Source organism: Sceloporus occidentalis, unplaced genomic scaffold, assembly GCF_023333645.1.
Source record: "Sceloporus occidentalis isolate IW3139 unplaced genomic scaffold, rSceOcc1.0.p SCAF_1, whole genome shotgun sequence".
Classification (NCBI taxonomy): Eukaryota; Metazoa; Chordata; class Lepidosauria; order Squamata; family Phrynosomatidae; genus Sceloporus; species Sceloporus occidentalis.
Window position 1 is genome coordinate 254,269,406 of NW_028316981.1, and position 17,666 is coordinate 254,287,071.

Genomic DNA, 17,666 nt, shown 5'->3' on the forward strand with positions numbered 1-17,666 from the left:
TTGGCAGGAAACTCCAGCACGCAATCATAGCGCATGTACAGCGCACGAAAGCTAATGGAAATGAGTATCAAGCAGGCTGGTTCCTGCTCTTTCTCCATAACTAATACAATAAGGCAAACCCAGAAAGATGCTGCATAACTTTTTTTTTCCAAGAGGAAATTTAGGGGGAATTTGTTTCCCCTTCTTGGAGTGTCGAAACCTATGGATGCATGGAGTGTTTGGGGGTATGTATGTTTTGAAAATGTTGCGGTTGTTTGTGCACAAGCATATATTTTGTTTTTAATCTGTTGCTATAACTGTGATGACATGCTGTAGCAAAAAAAAAAAACAGGAGGAGGAAAAGGATGTGTGTGTTTTATATTGCCTGAATAGAATGGTTGGGAGGGAGGCTGTTTCTTCGGTTTGGATTTCTTTGGGGTGGGGAGTTTTTAAAAAACAAGATTTTTTTTCATATACTTAATTCGGATTTATTTTTCTGGATTTGGGAAGGAGGGACATTTTGTTTTTGAATTATCAAATAGAAGAAGAAGAAAGTATTCAAGTTGGTTAGCAGCACATAGGTGGTCATTTAGAAAGGCTGAATGACCAAAACCAAAGTGTGTAGCAAGGGTGCTTGCATCCCCCTTCCTTTTGTCTCTGCCTCATGAAAGAAGCCAGCTTGCTTACCATTTATGAAAGCTCATCACAACCAACACAAAGTTCTTGTTAGGAATTTCTGTTTTGATTTGTTTTAATGGGTTTTTCCTATTTTTTCCCCTAAACTGGGGATTTGTCAGTAAAGAAAAGGGGCGACGCTGCATTTGTCCTTCTAGGCTCAATCCCTTGGGCTGCATCTGCACTGCAGAAATAATTTGGTGCTGCAACAAACTACAATTTCCAGAATTCCATACCATTGAGCCCTGGCAGTTAAAGTGGTGTCAAACCAAATTATTTCTGCAGTGCAGATTAAGCCTTCAAGTTCCAAAGGGCACAGTGTTGCTTTAGGAAAGCTTTCTGTCATAATGCAGAAATGAATAATCACTGCAACTTCTTACAGGGATATGCCTTTGTAATATCCACTGAGCTGAGGATGGGGTTGACCTTGGGGTGCCCATTTTCTATTTGAGTGTATTTTCTGTTTGGATATCTCCTTCCTTCCCTCCCTCTCTTCTCCTCCCCGCCCTACTTTCCACTCCTTTGTGTGAAGAGGTTCTTAGACCTAAGTGTGCCTTTGCTTTCCACCCTTGTGATACACTGGTAGACACAACAAAGTCAGGCTATCATTTGTTGTAAAGCTGTAAAATACTGTGATGTCACAAATTTCCCTTCATCTCCACGTCCCCCTAACATCTGATTCACAATTTAATGTATGTTGTAAAAAAAAAATCAAAAAGAAAATAAAAAATATTTTAAAAATAGAAAAAGAAAAAATGGCAAGGGAAAGCAAAAAAAGGTCTCTCTATGACATAAAGTAATAAAATCAGACTGTTCTACCTTATATCTTGTCTCTGTTTCTTTTTCTTGGTCACTATTAAATTGTTTTAAGCATATGCCACCAATTAACATTTTTAGTGTCTTTCTTTGTTTTAGATAAAGACAGTTTACAGGAAATCTTCAAGTGTTCTCTCCAAGGCAAACTGTGATAGAATTTATTGGAAAGGTCATTTTCACCCCTACAGCTTCATAAGTCAAGGCATTGCACTGGTGTAGGTCAACAGGACCATCAAAGGTTTACTGAATGGAAAGGAAGCAAGGCAAGAGCAGATAAGACAAGCAATGGCACAAAGCAAAATCTTGGCCCTTTCCATTTAGACCAGAAGTGGATAAAATGCAGCCTCCAGACTACAAGTAGCCAGGGCACATGACAAGTAAAAGAAAATCACATATATTCTTTTCCAAAACATCTTTTTTGCCCCAAAATGCCTTCTAGCAGGTTTGGAGAGCATATCCATCTCCCTTCCCCAGGCCAATTTAGACCCAAAAATAGCCTTTTAAAAAACAAGGTCTGCATCCGCACTGCAGAATTAATGCAGTTTGACACCACTTTAATAGCCATGGCTCAATGCTATCGAATTTTGAGATTGTAGTTTGGTGAGAGATTGAACCTTCTCTGTCAGAGAAGTCTGGATCCACAACAGACTACAAATCCCAAAATTCCATAGCATTGAGCCATGACAGTTAAAGTGGTGTCAAACTGCATTAATTCTGCAGTGGAAATGGAGATAAAGTAAATAAAAAGTAACTTTTGCTAGCTTCCTGTTTAACAACTGGCCCAGTAAGGCCTCAAAATATGAGGGAAATGCTCCCCATATCCTCAAGATGACATTTGGAGGCAAAATAATGATTTTTAAAATTTATTTATTTATTTATTTATTTATTCAGAGGTTGAGTATGGTAGGAAAATGCATCTCTCCAAGTTGTGCTTGGGGACTATTGAGTCCCCAGCCTTCCACCCATTCTTTAGACAAAGATGTTAACCCCAAAATATAGGGATCCTCCATCCCCAGTTTCACACACAGCAGCAACCCACTGACAGAAGTGGAAGAAAAACTCATCTCTGCCCCCACACCTTGGCACACAACATTAGCTAGGATTCTAAAATCCAGAGGCTAAGGGGCACCTTAGCCATTCAGGAGATTTTGGAGGACTGTACCACACCATTCCCCCCCCCCTGAAAAAAATTAAAAGCCACCTTTTCTTTTCCACAGGGCTGCCTTCTGATCCTGAGGACCTCAGCATCCATGGTGAGAAAGAACTCCCTTTGGCCATTTAGCGGCCAAGACAAGGCCAGAGAGGGGGAGAGAAATAAACAGCAGCCAGCTGCCATTTTGCAGCCAAGATATGAAAGAAATCACTTGCCTGACTCTTCACTGTGTACACATGTGGGGAGTGAATTCTTCTCAGTTATTATTGCATCTGTTTGTGTCTTCCAACTGCAAAACTGCAGCCAGCATCCCCACCATTCCCAGGGCCACAAAATGGCTGCGGATGGGAACAGCTTTATATTGTAGGTGGTCTCTTTCTCACCAGGGCAGCTGTTTGTGAACAGAGGTATTAAATACCCCCTGCTGAAATGTTCCTTAATGTGCTTAAATACACATAACCTGCACCAACATGTCTCCAACAGGATTTGGGCTATAGACATATCCATGAATCACAAGGAAAGTGAACAGAGAAACAACAGTAGGTGAAAATCATGCAAAATCAAAGCCCACACAGAACATTAGCTAAAAATAGTTCTCTCTGAAGCCTATACTAGTAACTCTGCGGTGTTTGGCATTTGCAGACACCTATAGTGGGTGAGCAGTTGGGGCCTGCTAGATGTGTTTGCTCTATAAATCCATCATCCTTAGCCACCATGGACAGTCACAAGGATGGGAAATTATTTTTTCTTCAAATTTTTGCTGACACATTTACACACCACGTTACCCTGAAAGGAGTGACCATGCGTAACAATGTAAGAAAAGTGATGTTGGTTCTGATGAAAGGTCCACGTTGGGTAACCAGAAGCCTACAAGATGCCCACAAGCAAGACCCAAGTACCATCAGCTTACGTTCTCCAGCAACTGATATCCAGAGGAATGTGGCCTCTGATGGTGATCCTGTATAGCCCTTGTGGCCACAAAGCTTGCCCTCCGTATAAAAGGACAATGTATTACGTAATTTTGAAGATCCAACAAGATCCTAAAATTCTTTGCAGATTGCACAGGCTATAGGAGTGTATTAATAAAAGAAATCCAATCCTTTCTTCACCAAATGATGGCATATAGCTAAACATGATAAGTTTGATCACATATTTGCTGCTTCATTCCATCATCATCCATCCATACATACATACATACATACATACCCTTCATGTCTTCCCAGTGACTTCACCATCATCCCCATATTCCTAGCAATGGTAGAAGAAAATACAACCCAAAGTCTAGTGTGTATTCACTAAGGACACTAAAATGCAAGTGATATTAAAAGAGAATATTTTAAATAATGGCCTCAATTTTTTTCACATAGTTAGTAAAAATGTATCATAATGTACAACTAGATTCCTGCAATCCAATCTTTTACCATACAAACACACACACCTCTTTGTACCAAACAATGCAGGAAAAGAAATAGAATTGATAAGCTTCTCAGGAACTTTTAAAAGTTGAACCATTTTTTACTTAAATGGATGGGACTTTACTATTTTGATAACAAAATGGTCAAGGTAATAAAGGTGTGTTTACCTTTAATTTCAATTCATATCAGACTCTTCCCAAAGCTGTTGCAAACATGCTTGTGCACAGACACATGCAGAGTAGTAAGAAAGTATGCATGGAAGGAGTTATCTATAGTACTCATGTTCCACCTTGATAACAGTATGCAGCTGTTTTCCATCTTAGCTGCAGCTTTTTCAATGACAGTATCATACAAAGCATAACTGTTAATTCCCCCTCAGTAAGGTTTCACACGTATTTTTCCAAGTGACATGACCTCCGGTGAGTCAAAGCTTCATTATGCTTGAAATTGGTAAATATACAGCAGCATTCAGGTTGCACCAAGTTTACTTGGGTTTACCTTCCTTTGAAATTATTTTGTACTTTACACACTAACCAATTTTAGTAAATTGGTTTATCATATAATTGCCTCTATGTACTTCTATGTGGCCCAGATTTTTTTGATGTGAAATTGCCATTCTAGGACATCTTCTAATGCAACCCATTAACAAGGAGCAATGGAACTGAAAAGTAGTTTCAGACATGCCATGCTATAGTATATTACAGGGATGGGAATTGTGTGGATGTCAGTACTGCAACTCTCAGCATTCTGTGCAATTGCCTATAACAGCTGGGACTGATAGGGATTACAATCCAACAATGTCTGAAAATGCACAATTACCATCTCTGGTCAATAGTTGTTGGCAGACTCTATGTATTTAAGACTTCAAATCTTTGCATGGTAAGTGTACCCTGACTTTTGCTGAATATCTTGGTTTCAGTGGGACCTCATAAATACTATCAGTTAATTTACAGTCACAGCATTCCAGGATACTTGCACTGTTTCATACAATCAGAACTGTGTGACTGAGGGGGGGGGGGGGGCATTACTGTTGCAGAATACTGCCTGTCTCCTAATATTCACATTATATTATCTTCTCTATTGAGGCTGTATGTTTAAAGCATCCATTTTGTACAATGTGTGTGTGTGTGCTTCCTTCAACATCCTTTATGTAGCTTACTACCTTTAGCATCTCTTTAGAGGAGGTTGTTCCCCGGTCCTTTACAACTGCAGCCTTGAAGGTATTAAGGGAAAACAGCAGACAAGCTCTCACTAAGGTTAGCAAGGACTTCAAACAGCCACTCTTCTCTTAAAAGGTCATGGGTAGAAGCCAATAACAATGCCATAGGCAGGGAAAACTGAATTGAGTTCCCCATATGGCAAGAATCACTAAAACAGATTTTTATTATATTTTTAATTTATTAGCATTTGTTATTTTTATTTGTTTATTTTGTTTATTGTTAAGATAGAGTTGAAAACCTTGATGATAAAAGTTAAAACACAACTAAACAAGGTAGCATATTAAAATACCATTGATTTTAAAAGTAGATTTAAATAATGGGAAAACATTGTGATTGCCTTTTATGTGGGTAAAATCGCTGCATTATTTACATGGACATCCCACCTTTCTTTTAAAGCTCAAGGCAGCATACATGTTGTCCCTCTCCCATTTTATTGTCACAACAACCCTGTGAGATAGCTTAACCTGAGTGTTGGTGACTGGACTACCAGTGAGTTTCATGGCTGAGTTGGAATCTGAACCTTGTTCTCTTCATTCTTTGTCCAATACTCTAATTCTTGTCTTGCATCCTTCCAAGCAGTACAAATGCCCTATCATAATCCAATTCATTCTTCATTTCATTAACTGTTATCCACTAACAGAAGCTTTTATGTTTGCGGTCTCTGAATCATTGTTCATGTGGATTTTTGATTACTTTCTGCAGAGACATTTAAACTAAAATGACTTTCAAATCCTCTGTATTTACCAAACATATTGTCCCCTTTGGAACAGAAGAAGGGGAGAGCCAAATATTTGCTATCACAGTGAGTTCTTGGACTCTTTCAGAGTGGAGGTGACTTCTTTTGTTTGAAAAAAAAATGAGAAAATCATTTCGAAAAGTCTTAATGTTAAAGCGGGGGGGGGGGGGTTGCTAAACAGATTCCGTCATCGCTCTGGGCATAATGCAGAAATATGAAACCAATGTTAGTGAAAACATTAGCTCAGTAATGACAATGAGACCTACTTCACATAGTGCCAATTTTTATGTCAGGCACAGAATGGCTGTCTATTTTACTATGCATACATTGTGTGAGTGTGTATGTGCATTTGAGTTGCCTGTTGACTTATGGTGACCCCATGATTTTCATAGGATATCCTTAAGCAAAGAATATTCAGAGGTGGGTTTGCCTGTTACTACCTCTGATATATAGCCTACAGTACCTGGTATTCACTGGCAGCCCCTCATCCAAGTACTAACCAGGACTGACCCTGCTAAGCTTCCAAGATCAAATGAGAGCTGGTGCCTTTGCATACATACTGGGAATAAATTGAATCAGTCCATACTGTACCATGGGTCCTTACAGAATGCTTGTGTGTTTGCCTTCATGACTCCTATTAACTTATGGTGACCCTAAGGAATACTCAGAAGTGATTTGCCAGTACCTTCCTTTGAAATAGAGCTTCCAGCATCTGGTATTCTTTGGAAGTCCTCCATCCAATACTAATCACACCTGGCCCAGCTTCCAATCTCTCCAATATTTTACAGATGAAAACCAGGACACATGTGGCAAGGTGACAGCAGAATGTGGTCAATATGGCAAATGTTAATAATGAGGACGAACACACAGACTAAGCAAAGATTAATCAGTTTACTTTTGCCTATGTCTACAGGGAAGGGCAAGATCCATCCTCTTCCATTCTTCTCTTCTGATGAGTTAACTGCACGCAAACAACTTTTACAATCTGAACCAGTTTAAAGCATTTGAAGTCATCTGAGGACAAAGGGGAAAGTGGGAAGAGTAGAAAAAAACTGGGACATTTTTAAAACAGCTGGAAAAATGGGAGGACAGAGGGCTAATTGGAACTGTCCCTATCAAATCAGGACAGTTGGAGAGGATATGCTTAGCTTCCGAGATCAGACCAGATTTAGTGCCTTCTGGGTGTTTAAGAGAAAATAGATACATACGGCTCCTGTAGCCTATCAATTCAGTCTGGTCATTGGCTAACTAGTAGAAAGCTTTCCTGGCAGAGCTAGTAGGGAAAGGGGATGCTAAGACCCACAGAAATCTTTTGTATCACTATTTATTTATTTATTTATTTATTTATTTATTTATTTATTTATTTATTGAAGTGTCAAGGAAGCAAGGATATGGTACAATGCACTGAGGTTGTTTCTGTAAAACTATTCAATGTGAGAAAAGGACTCCCCTGCCAAGAGTTTTGTTGGTAGGGGCAAGTAGGTGAGAGTGACACAGCCTTTCTTCTATATCAGAGGTGTCATTCTGCTTTGGGTCTGTGGAATACGGTGGAGGAAAGATTGTCACCTTCACAACTACTAACTTTGTGCCATGTGGAGGCCCTGAAAGAGTATTACCAACAGAGTTTCCTGCATCCCAGTTTCAAAGTAACCAATATCAATACCTGCATTCCAGGTCAAACCCCAACTGACACGGAGCCTTCCCTTGGGCTCTCTCATTGAGCAGTTGAATTGACAAGTCTCCATTTTAATTTCAAAAGTGCTTCAGAGTCACAGTATGCCAGACGTTCTGGAGCTGATGTTCTGATAAAATGTTAGCTCCCAGGCATCCTTGGAATATTGTCACTGCACCAGATAATGCTGCGTATTTTCTCAGGAAAACCAAGTGCTAGGCTTAGGAATCTAATTGGGGAGAGCCAATCTATCGCTGAGTAGGAAATTCATATTTAAGATACAATCCTGCATTTTGAGGAAAAACACTCACTTTACTATCAAGCCTTCCTTCCTCTCCAACGACTGTTCTGAAAACATTCTCAGTAGAAATGTTGCTGTTTGCAGAGAATCTCATTTACAAGCGGAATATCTAGCAAGTGGAGGAATAAATGAGGAAGCAAAAGAACATGTGTTATGAAATATGAAGTATTTTCATCTTTTAAATGCCAGAAGGATGTCATACCAAGGAATAAATTATTCAGCAATATTATGTTGGGTTTATATTTTAGGTTTCGGTAGGTATAGTAAAAGAGCTAGCAGGAAAAAAGCAATGGGGCTTTGACATTTTTAATCACGCAATGGCATAGCATTCATCGTATTAATTATCGTTATGATATCCTCATTTAAAACATCATTTTGAAATATTAAGGCTCATTACAAACCAGCAAATATTTGCATAATATACTATGTCACTTGCAGGTCAAAACTAGCAGGATATATAAAGAAATCCTAGTTCACTGAGTTACTATCCAGCAGTGGCCGTTCACCAGTGAAATGACTATCACTGCCAGAATGGCTTTGTCCTTCTCCTGCAGCCTTCATCGTGCCAAATCTGCTCCAAAAAAATTGGAGTTCTTCTGGGAGTAGGTGGGAAGCCCCTGAGGGATGATGGAGTCCCATCAGATGAGTGGAAGTTCACTTGCATAATGCTTCATGGAACATTGGTCTGAGTAAATATGAGACGCAAACATGATCTAGATTAGAGGTTAGGTCATTTCTAATCAGCTGTGCACTAACTCTGGAATCAAGAGAACAACAAGAAATACTATGGGCTTATCCAGAAATGAGAAAAGACCCCGGAAGTATCCAGACTTTCCAGTTCTTTTTGTTCTAATTTTACCTGTATATTCATGGTTTGGGTTCCAAACTCCATCTTGAAATTTCCTGAGTTTTTCTCACTCTCCCTCCCTTGTATTCATCCTTCCACTGTTTCTGTGTCACATCTAGACTCAGAAAATGTTTCAGAAATGGAGTATCACCAATTTCCACTGAGTACATTTTAATTATTATTCAGGAGTTATAGTCAAAGTGTTAAAGTGCTTTAGCAATAGTACTCTAGTTGAGCATTAGGAACATTCCTAGCATTCCTCTTCTCCTCATCTGATCTCTCTTAAATCTGTTGTCCTGGAAGCAGTCACTATGTTTCTTAGTGGCAGTTATCATAGTTCAGGGACAACACAAAAAGGCAACCATGGAGAGGTACATTTCATATGGGGAAATACTGGGATAATTTAAACTGACATGGGGAGTGGGGATATAAAATCCTTGTAAGTGCTGGGAGTTCCCTGGGAATATTTCAGGTTAGAAAAAATGTCATGTAGACCTTTAAAAAAAATTAATGTCTGGATGGGCCCTATGATATAAAAGATTACTTTCATTTATTCCAGAAGCAGAGCCATGTTGATTCTTGTGTTACCTTAAACATGTTTACGTTTATTGCATAACATTTCATGGACCTTTTTGTCAGATATTTAAAATAATATCCTCAGATGGCAAATAAACTTTATTAAGCCAAAAACTCCAAAGGCGGATTCCAGCATAACAAATGATCAGCAAATGTAATAATGCAATTATGAAGCATAGGTTTCTTCTCCATTACATGGGGTAAATTGTGATAGCAAAGCTGGGAACCGGCCTCAGGAAAAAGGACTTAGGCGCATTACAGACTGCCCCTTTGAGGTGGCCTGTAGGTGCTGCTTTCCCTGGTGTATCGGGGCCTCAGCTGCCACAACGGCAGCCACTGAGGCCCCGATCCGCCGCTTTGAAGGCTGCAGGGAAGCGGCAAAAGGCCGCTTCCCCGCAGCCTGGAAAGGGGTGTCCTTGGGGCTTCAAGCCCCAAGGACACCCTGCGGTGGCGTGGAGGAGGAGAAAGGGGCCGCTTGGCCCCTTTCTCCCTTGCGTCGCTGGGCGCAGCCGTCTGAAGGCTGCGCCCAGCGACGCAAAGCAGGAAGGAGCTCCGAAATGGAGCTCCTTCCAGGGTCACGCAAAGGGTGCCATAGGCGCCGCGGCCCCAATACGTCACAACCGCACCGCCTCGTTTGGAGGTGGCGCGGCCGTGACGTATTGATGGCGGCGACCGTGTGGAATGGCCACCACCATTTTGTGCGCATGGAGCGCGTACTAGGGTTAGGGGGGTGCGGAAGCACCGCCCTTTCCTAACCCTAGTAGGCACTCTGCGCGTACTATATGGCCCGTTTGTAATGGGCCTTAGTGGGGAAGAAATCCCCAGGGCCTGAGCTTCTGGAGGAAGATTGTTGTATCACTTACTCTTTTCTTGATGCATATGAATTTTGAATAGAAAACCTTTACAATTATTATTGTACTTCTCACTTCATGAAACCCAGCAGAGAATGGTGTTTTCATGTAACAACACTTTAGTTTTGGTTCTCATACACTCTAGTGCCAACAAAGAAAACATTACCAAAGCTTGAAGTAGGTTTCAAGATGGCTTGGTACAAATATTCCACAGTTGTCTAGAACAGATAGTGACAACAGTTTGGTTTTGCAATGCCATTTTCTTACAGGTTTACTTGTAGATACTGGAAGGAAATAGTTAGATTTTCTTTTAGAATCTGACTCACTTTGTTGTCTGTGACATTTCAGTTTATTCTGGAAGAGCCTTTAATTATTCCTGGTGGAAACATGAATCTACCATGGTAGAAAAGGAGTAACATGTTTCTAAGAGTGTATATTTTTACCCCTCAATGCATGCTATCTGAGGACTTGAAGTAGACATTACAACAAATTGATAACATGAAAAATTACAGTATTTGTCTAAAAACCAGTTATCTGTTTTATCCAACTGCTCTCCATTTTCAGTAGTTAGGGTTCCATCTCTTCCAGCCAGCTACAGTTAAAAGCACATTCTGAACAAGAACTGACAATGACTTATGCAAGAACACGAATGTATGCCTCTTACATAATCACCATCCATTTCCATTGTGTTCTATAAAACCTTATACATATTATTCAAGTGGGTTTTGTCATTAATCTGCTCCCCTCTCTTTTTAAATAAAGTTTTTAAGATCAGTATTAAAGACATGATCACACGCTTTGTACAGAAAAAGAACAATGTGTTAGACTTATCTTGGTGAATAGAAACAGGTGAATAGTCATTCAACCTCCTGACTTCATAATTTATACAGTGTTAAGTCTGCAGGGAAGGGCTATAATTGGAGTTGCAGCAAGGGAGGTGAAAATTGCTAGGTAGCTTGGCCATCTGCATCTCATAATTAGATAAGTTCATTGCCAACATTCAAACATCAAGCCAGCCATCTTTGTGATATTTTATCCGACCATGTAAGAAGACTGACCTACATGTAGACAGATACCCAATCTGAAAGAGGGAAAAGTCTCTCAGCAGCCAGCTAATAGTTAATATCCAGAGAGCAGAGACAAAGTATGATTTATTGTGATCATTGTCACATCTACTTAGTGTTCCATGACAAACTCTATTAAGCAGAACAGAGTTAATTCAATTAGATGAGTTGGTTCTTTTGCGGGCCAGAATGCATTTGGGAGTCCCAACACTGATACAGACAACGTGGCTGGCAGCCTTTCGAATAGAACAACTGAAACATAAACATTAAAAAGGAGAAAACAAATCAATAATGCTCCTTAGCTAGAGGCCCTCAGAAGTAAAGTTGAATCCTGAAATAGAAGGAAAGCATAATAAAGATGGCCATAATGGGCAAGTGTAACAAGGATAGTTTATCCATAATATCTGAAGGCTATTTTCCACAGCAGCAGTATACACAGACCAGCATTCTTTTAGTGGCTTACATATACCTAAGTCCTTTTTTGGATAGAGGACTATTCTCTTGCACTTCTGCTCTGCCCTAAAACCCCTCATGCCCTGTAGCTATAAAGCCCCAAGAGGAGCAGCTGCTGCTCTTTCTACCAGAGGAAAGGCAGGGGAAGGTGATTCGGATCATGAAGATATCACTGCTCTGAATTCCTGGAGAAGGAAAAGGTGGGTGCACTGCATTCTTTTCTGCCAAGCTGCAACCAGCTGTATGCCTATGATCTGAGAGAAGTGACCACTGGGGATGGGGTTCCACAGGTTCTGTCCTGAGCCCAGTGCTATGCAACATCTTTATCAGTAACTTGGATAATGAAATAGAAGGCATGCTTTTCAAATTTGCAAGTGACACCAAATTAGGAGTGGTAGCCAATATCCTAGTGGACAGGAGCAGAATTCAAAATGATCTTAACAGATTAGAGACTCAGGTCAAAACTAACAAACTCAAGAGACAAATTCAAGATACTACACTTAGGCAGGGAAAAAAATGAAATGCACAGATACTGGATGGCTGACAGCTGGCTTGACAAAAGTACATGTGAAAGAGAACCAGGAGTCTTGGTAGACCACAAGCTAAACATGAGTCAATAGTGTGATACAGCAGCTAAAAAAAAAAAAAACCAATATGATACTAAGCTGCATCAATAGGAGTGTATTATCTAGATCAAGGGAAGTAACAGTGCCAGTCTTTTCTTCTTTAGTCAGACTCAGACTTCACCTGAAATACGGTGTACAGTTCTGGGCACCACAATTCAAGAGGGATACTGACAAGCTGGAGAGTGTCCAGACAATCCAGACAAGGGAAACCAAAATGGTGAAAGATCCAGAAACCGTACCCTATGAGGATGGCTTAGGGAGCTAGATCTGTTTAACCTGGGGAAGAGAAGGTTAAGAGGTAGCATGATAGTTATGTTTAAATATTTGAAGGGATGTCATATTGAGAATGGAGCAAGCTTGTTTTCTCCTGTTTCAGAGACTAGGTCACAGAGCAATGGATTCAGAAAAGGGGGAAAATCCACTTAAACATTGGAAAGAACTTCCTGAAAGCAAGAGCTGTTAGATAGTGGACTATGCTGCCTCAGAATGTGGTGGAGTCTCCCTCTTTGGGGGTTTTTAAACAGAGACTGGATGGCAATCTTTTGGGAGTGTTTGACTGTGTATTCCTGCATGGCAGGGTGTTGGACTGGATGGTACTTGTGGCATCTTCCAACACTATGATTCTATTACCTCCTCCAACCCTCCTTTCCCCATCCATAAGTGACAACAACAGAAAGGCCTTGAGATATAGGGGCTGCTGGTTGGTGGGAAGATGCAGCACTGTGTATGTAGAGCTACACATACAGGTAGAAAATGGGGATGTATGTTATCCCAGAGTGTTTCAGCATCAAAGGTAAACAAAGTGCTCCTTTCCAGATGATGGATTGCAGCTCCCACTAGCCCAAGTCAACCTAGTCAATGGTAAGAAATGCTGGAAACTGTAGTCCAACAAGACTTGGAGAGCCATCACTATATGGTTCTACAGTCTTTGCTGTGAAAGTATCTGATGGAATACTGTATCCATTATGCATTTGCGGATCTAGAATCCCAGGGGTTTTATTTATTTTGTTGTTGTTATCACTGTATGGTTTGCATCCATTTGAAACTCTTTTCTTGTTGTGTATTATTATTATTATTATTATTATTGCCTGTGTTATTTTAACAAAATGTGGGGATAGTAGGTGTGACAAAAGTTAGTCAATATTTGTTATAATTACTAATATTTCTGTTATTCTGTGTCATAGAGACAGCTGATAATGAACCTGGTTTAGAAGTATATAGCCTCGTTTGATCAATAGAAATGCTTGCCCAACTACCAAGACCTGCCAAGATTTAGAAGGGTCACTATAATAAAGTAGTTATAGTGTCAGACTCAGATTTTTGAGATCCAATTTCTAGGCCCCAGTTGTCTATGAAACTCACTAAGTGACTTATTGTGCTAATATTACACTACATTGTTATAGTGCTATTATTCCACTTTAACTGTTATGGCTGCCTCCTGTGGAATCCTGAGATTTGTAGTTTGGGGAGGGCATTTAGAATTCTCAGCCAGAGAGGTCTTAGGCCTCACTAAACTACAAAGCCCAGTATCCCATAGGAGGCAGCCATAGCAGTTAAAGTGGAATAATAGCTCTATAACAGTGTGTTGTGACATTGTTCTAAGTCACTCACTCTGTTTCAGCCTTCACATGATTGTTAGGAGAATAAAGTGGGAAGGAAGAAAACTAGGCATGCCACCTTGAATTTATTAAAGAAAAGATGTCAAATAAATGTAATTCTACTGTAATCTTGTCACGTACTCCATCCAAATCAGGTATGTTCAATATAAAATCTTATAATTAATAAGAAAAATAAACAGAGTTAAGCATACACAACTGAAGCAAAATAAAACTTAATGAATGTATTCAGATAATATGTCTGAACACACAATTAATGCTTAAAGAGAAGGAGAAACCTCAATAGAAGTCTAGAACTCAGACTATTATAAAGGAAAATGCCTTGTCCCACAAGAGTTCTTTTCATGCCTTGCCTTGCCTTGGGAAAGGAGTGATACAAACAAGAAACCAACTGAGAAAATTCACTCTTCTATCCTTGTAATATTAAAAACAGAATGAAAAAGTTACAATATGGTATGTTACATCACAATATTACAAAGAAAATTCTAAATACAAAAACCAATACATTCCAAAACATTTGAGCAACAGAGACATTTCAGCTGCCCTTTGATAGTCAGCATTAATAATTGAATTTATTTTAGAGCTGAAATGTTGAGAAAGCCAAGATATATAGGCAGGTTTTGCACATTCAGTGAAAGTTGAAGCTGGAAAAATACCATGAGTATCACTAGTCATGAGAACGCTATCCTTATTTTGCCCTCCTGGCTCTCTTGTTGTAGGTAAAGAAATTACATGCATGGCCACCATACACATAAAACAATGAATACAGTCCAATCTCTCCATTCTCTTGTTGAATCAGTTTTTGATAAGCAGTTGGAGATAAATGTGTATTTCTCCCTCACTTGATGGAAAATCCTCACAAAACCCTCTAGAGAATATGTAAATTATTTGCCCCCACTGTTTCTGTGGTTTGTGAGCAGAAAGAGGAGTTATAGGGCTTTTTTTAAAAAAAGAAAATGAAATGAAATACAAGAAAGATAACAGGCTTTATTTCATACATGCCTCAGAAACAGAACATAATCTTATCAATTTTCAGAAAATATAATCTAAAATGTCCAAGCTTCTGATAAATGAAATCATCTTCATTGCTGCATCAAATTGGAGATTATACTCTTCCCCATTTATACTTAATACTGCTTCGAATCACCTGGGAAGCAACATTTTATGAGATAGGATGGCTCAAACAATTTCACAAAGAGCAGAAGACAAAGAATTCATTTTACACTAAACTGGTTTCCTTGGAAACATGGGGGGAGGAATACAACATGATGTCTTTTAGAAGTAGTTCAAGGACCTCTCTAGCTGTCTTGTGATACAGCATATTTCCATCTACCTCCCTCTTTAGATCAAACAAGGACAAAACAAGTTTTGCAATGCAATGTCACATTGTCTGCTGATATGCTTCTCATCACAACTTGTGCTTTTAAAAATGCACATGTGCATAACAAACATTAAGTTTGAAACATCTTTTTTGGAACAGTTTGGATTCTCAGTTAAACAATAAATAAAATCTGAAAGGCTGTTGTGCTTTTTGAAATAGAGGTCAAAAAATGTTTCAGTGGTCATCTGGTTTCAGTGGTCAGTGGTTTTAAGAATTGCTACTAACGAGACCATTCAGTGGAATTTTGCTCTTGTTTGAGATATTCTTTGGGTTCTAAATCTTGATACTTGAAGTGAAATTTCATTTTGCTCCCTGTGGCTGGAAGACTTCCCCTAGGTAAATACAAACCATGGGTTTTCACAGCATTTTGAGCAGTCCTACTTCCCATCCCAATTTTTGAAAAATACCCTGTCCTGTATCTGATGATTTCAGGAGAGCTTACAGTAAAATTCATCTGAACAGTTTAAAGTGAATCTGAACAGTTTGAAACAAAAACTAATTACATTCAATTCTATTGCTGTTCCATCTGTGCATCCCTATTATTTCTATTTCTATGCGCTAGGTCACACATTTTATTTTACAAATAAATCCAACTTTCTTTCAATCTATATAGATTACCTTCCTTCAGTTTAAGCCAACATATTTAGAATTTGTTCATTTAATGTCAGTAGCATCCAACAATCGCACACAGTTCCGTGTGTGAATGAGATACAACAGATTTGCCATCTTGGATACAACTGCCATTTCACCACACAACTGTCTCTTTAATAACAATACTTTTAAATTGATACATTTAGCTGGCTGACAGTCAGTCATCAAGACAAAGTCCTGCTCCAGCACCGGGTAACACCCGGTGCCAGAAAGCCTTTTAGTTTGGGCACTCAGTCCCTCAAAGGTTCACCATCACTGTACTAATACATTTATTCTTCTCACCACACACTCTTCCTGGTTAATCTACTAAAGAGATTTAAGATGTAACTCAACTGTTTGCTATGTGGTACCCTTCAAATGGTTTTGTCTGCAGCACCAATCATCAGTTGAGAACATCTGGGATGAAAAATATTGTGGAGTGCTGGTGTAACTGAACCACATTGTTATTTTCACTTTTAACCTGCACTTTTAAAAAAGATATTTAAAAACAGAAGGCTGAGAAGGTCTCATCAGACATAACTACAATAATAGAGCTCTACTATTGTAGCTATGTCTACTGATACTATCCCCTCGCAAAAAAAAAAAAAAACAACCCTCTTGAGGCAGTGCTCAACTGAAGGGTTTCTAAGGCACTGCAGATCAAGTCCTAGGAAATTATCATGACAGCAATGTGAGGGGCACATTGAGATGGGCAATTGGAGATTTTTCTCAGTTCACAACTGTAAACACAAAGCCCAAAAGTTACTAGATTGTAAGTCCAGCTTACATTCTCATAAATATTGAATAGGGTGCCAGCCAGAGGTCTAAACTAAACAATTCTCTCTTAATCAAAATGAATTAAGCTAAGGAAAAATTAATGGAGTATCATCAGGTTCCTCCTATGAAGAAGAGAAAGTAGATGGCAGATACAAGACACAAGACCTCTTTTCTTTCTTTTTAATTTTAGATTGCCATCTATGAAAATCTTGACATTAAATATAAGTAAAACAGGATCTGCTCTAACATTCACCTCTTGTGTGCAAAATGCATTAAGCTGAGTGACAGAGCACCAACGGGTCTCCTGGGTATTTTTCTTTGTAAGAAACATGCCATTCTGCATAACTAATGTGATGTGATAGGTCCTTCATTCATTTTTATTTTTTGCCTTTCAATACAAATCAACAGTAAAGCCCCATCTGAGGATTAAAGCACCAGCTGCTAAAATTGCAGGAGAGGCCTCTGGTGTCTTAATGCTAATTAGAGATGAGTTGTTTCTCTTGGAAAAGTAACGAAAAATACTCAACAGAGCTATGAGACCCTTATATTTAAATTAGCACTGAGCCGGTACAATTAGAAAGTAAATATGGTCTCTCTTCCAAACTACTGGACGATGTAAGTTATTTTATAAAAACCCAATATATAATAATTATAAAGCTTAGTCAGCACTACATAGTGGTTTAAGTCTTGGACTACAGCTCTGAAGACCAGGATTTAATTCTCTGCTCATGAAATCCACTGGGTGTCTTTGGGCAAGCTACATGCTCCCAGCCTCCAGAGAAGGCAATGGCAAACCTCCTCTAAACAAATCTTGCCAAGAAAACCTCATGATAGGGTCAGTTGGAAATGACTTGTGGGCACATAACAACAATAAATAT

General features: G+C 39.3%; 1 long non-coding RNA gene across 1 annotated transcript in view; it reads right to left on the reverse strand.

The window, feature by feature from the left end:
• The window catches only part of LOC149323757 (uncharacterized), a 48,398-nt gene extending 39,492 nt beyond the window's left edge, over positions 1-8,906 (reverse strand). The window contains exons 1-2 of the long non-coding RNA XR_016277418.1: positions 8,827-8,906; positions 7,978-8,076 (exon numbers count right to left, since the gene is read on the reverse strand). This is a non-coding gene — a long non-coding RNA (uncharacterized LOC149323757). The remainder of the gene's footprint in view (positions 1-7,977; positions 8,077-8,826) is intronic.
• Positions 8,907-17,666: the final 8,760 nt, after the last annotated feature.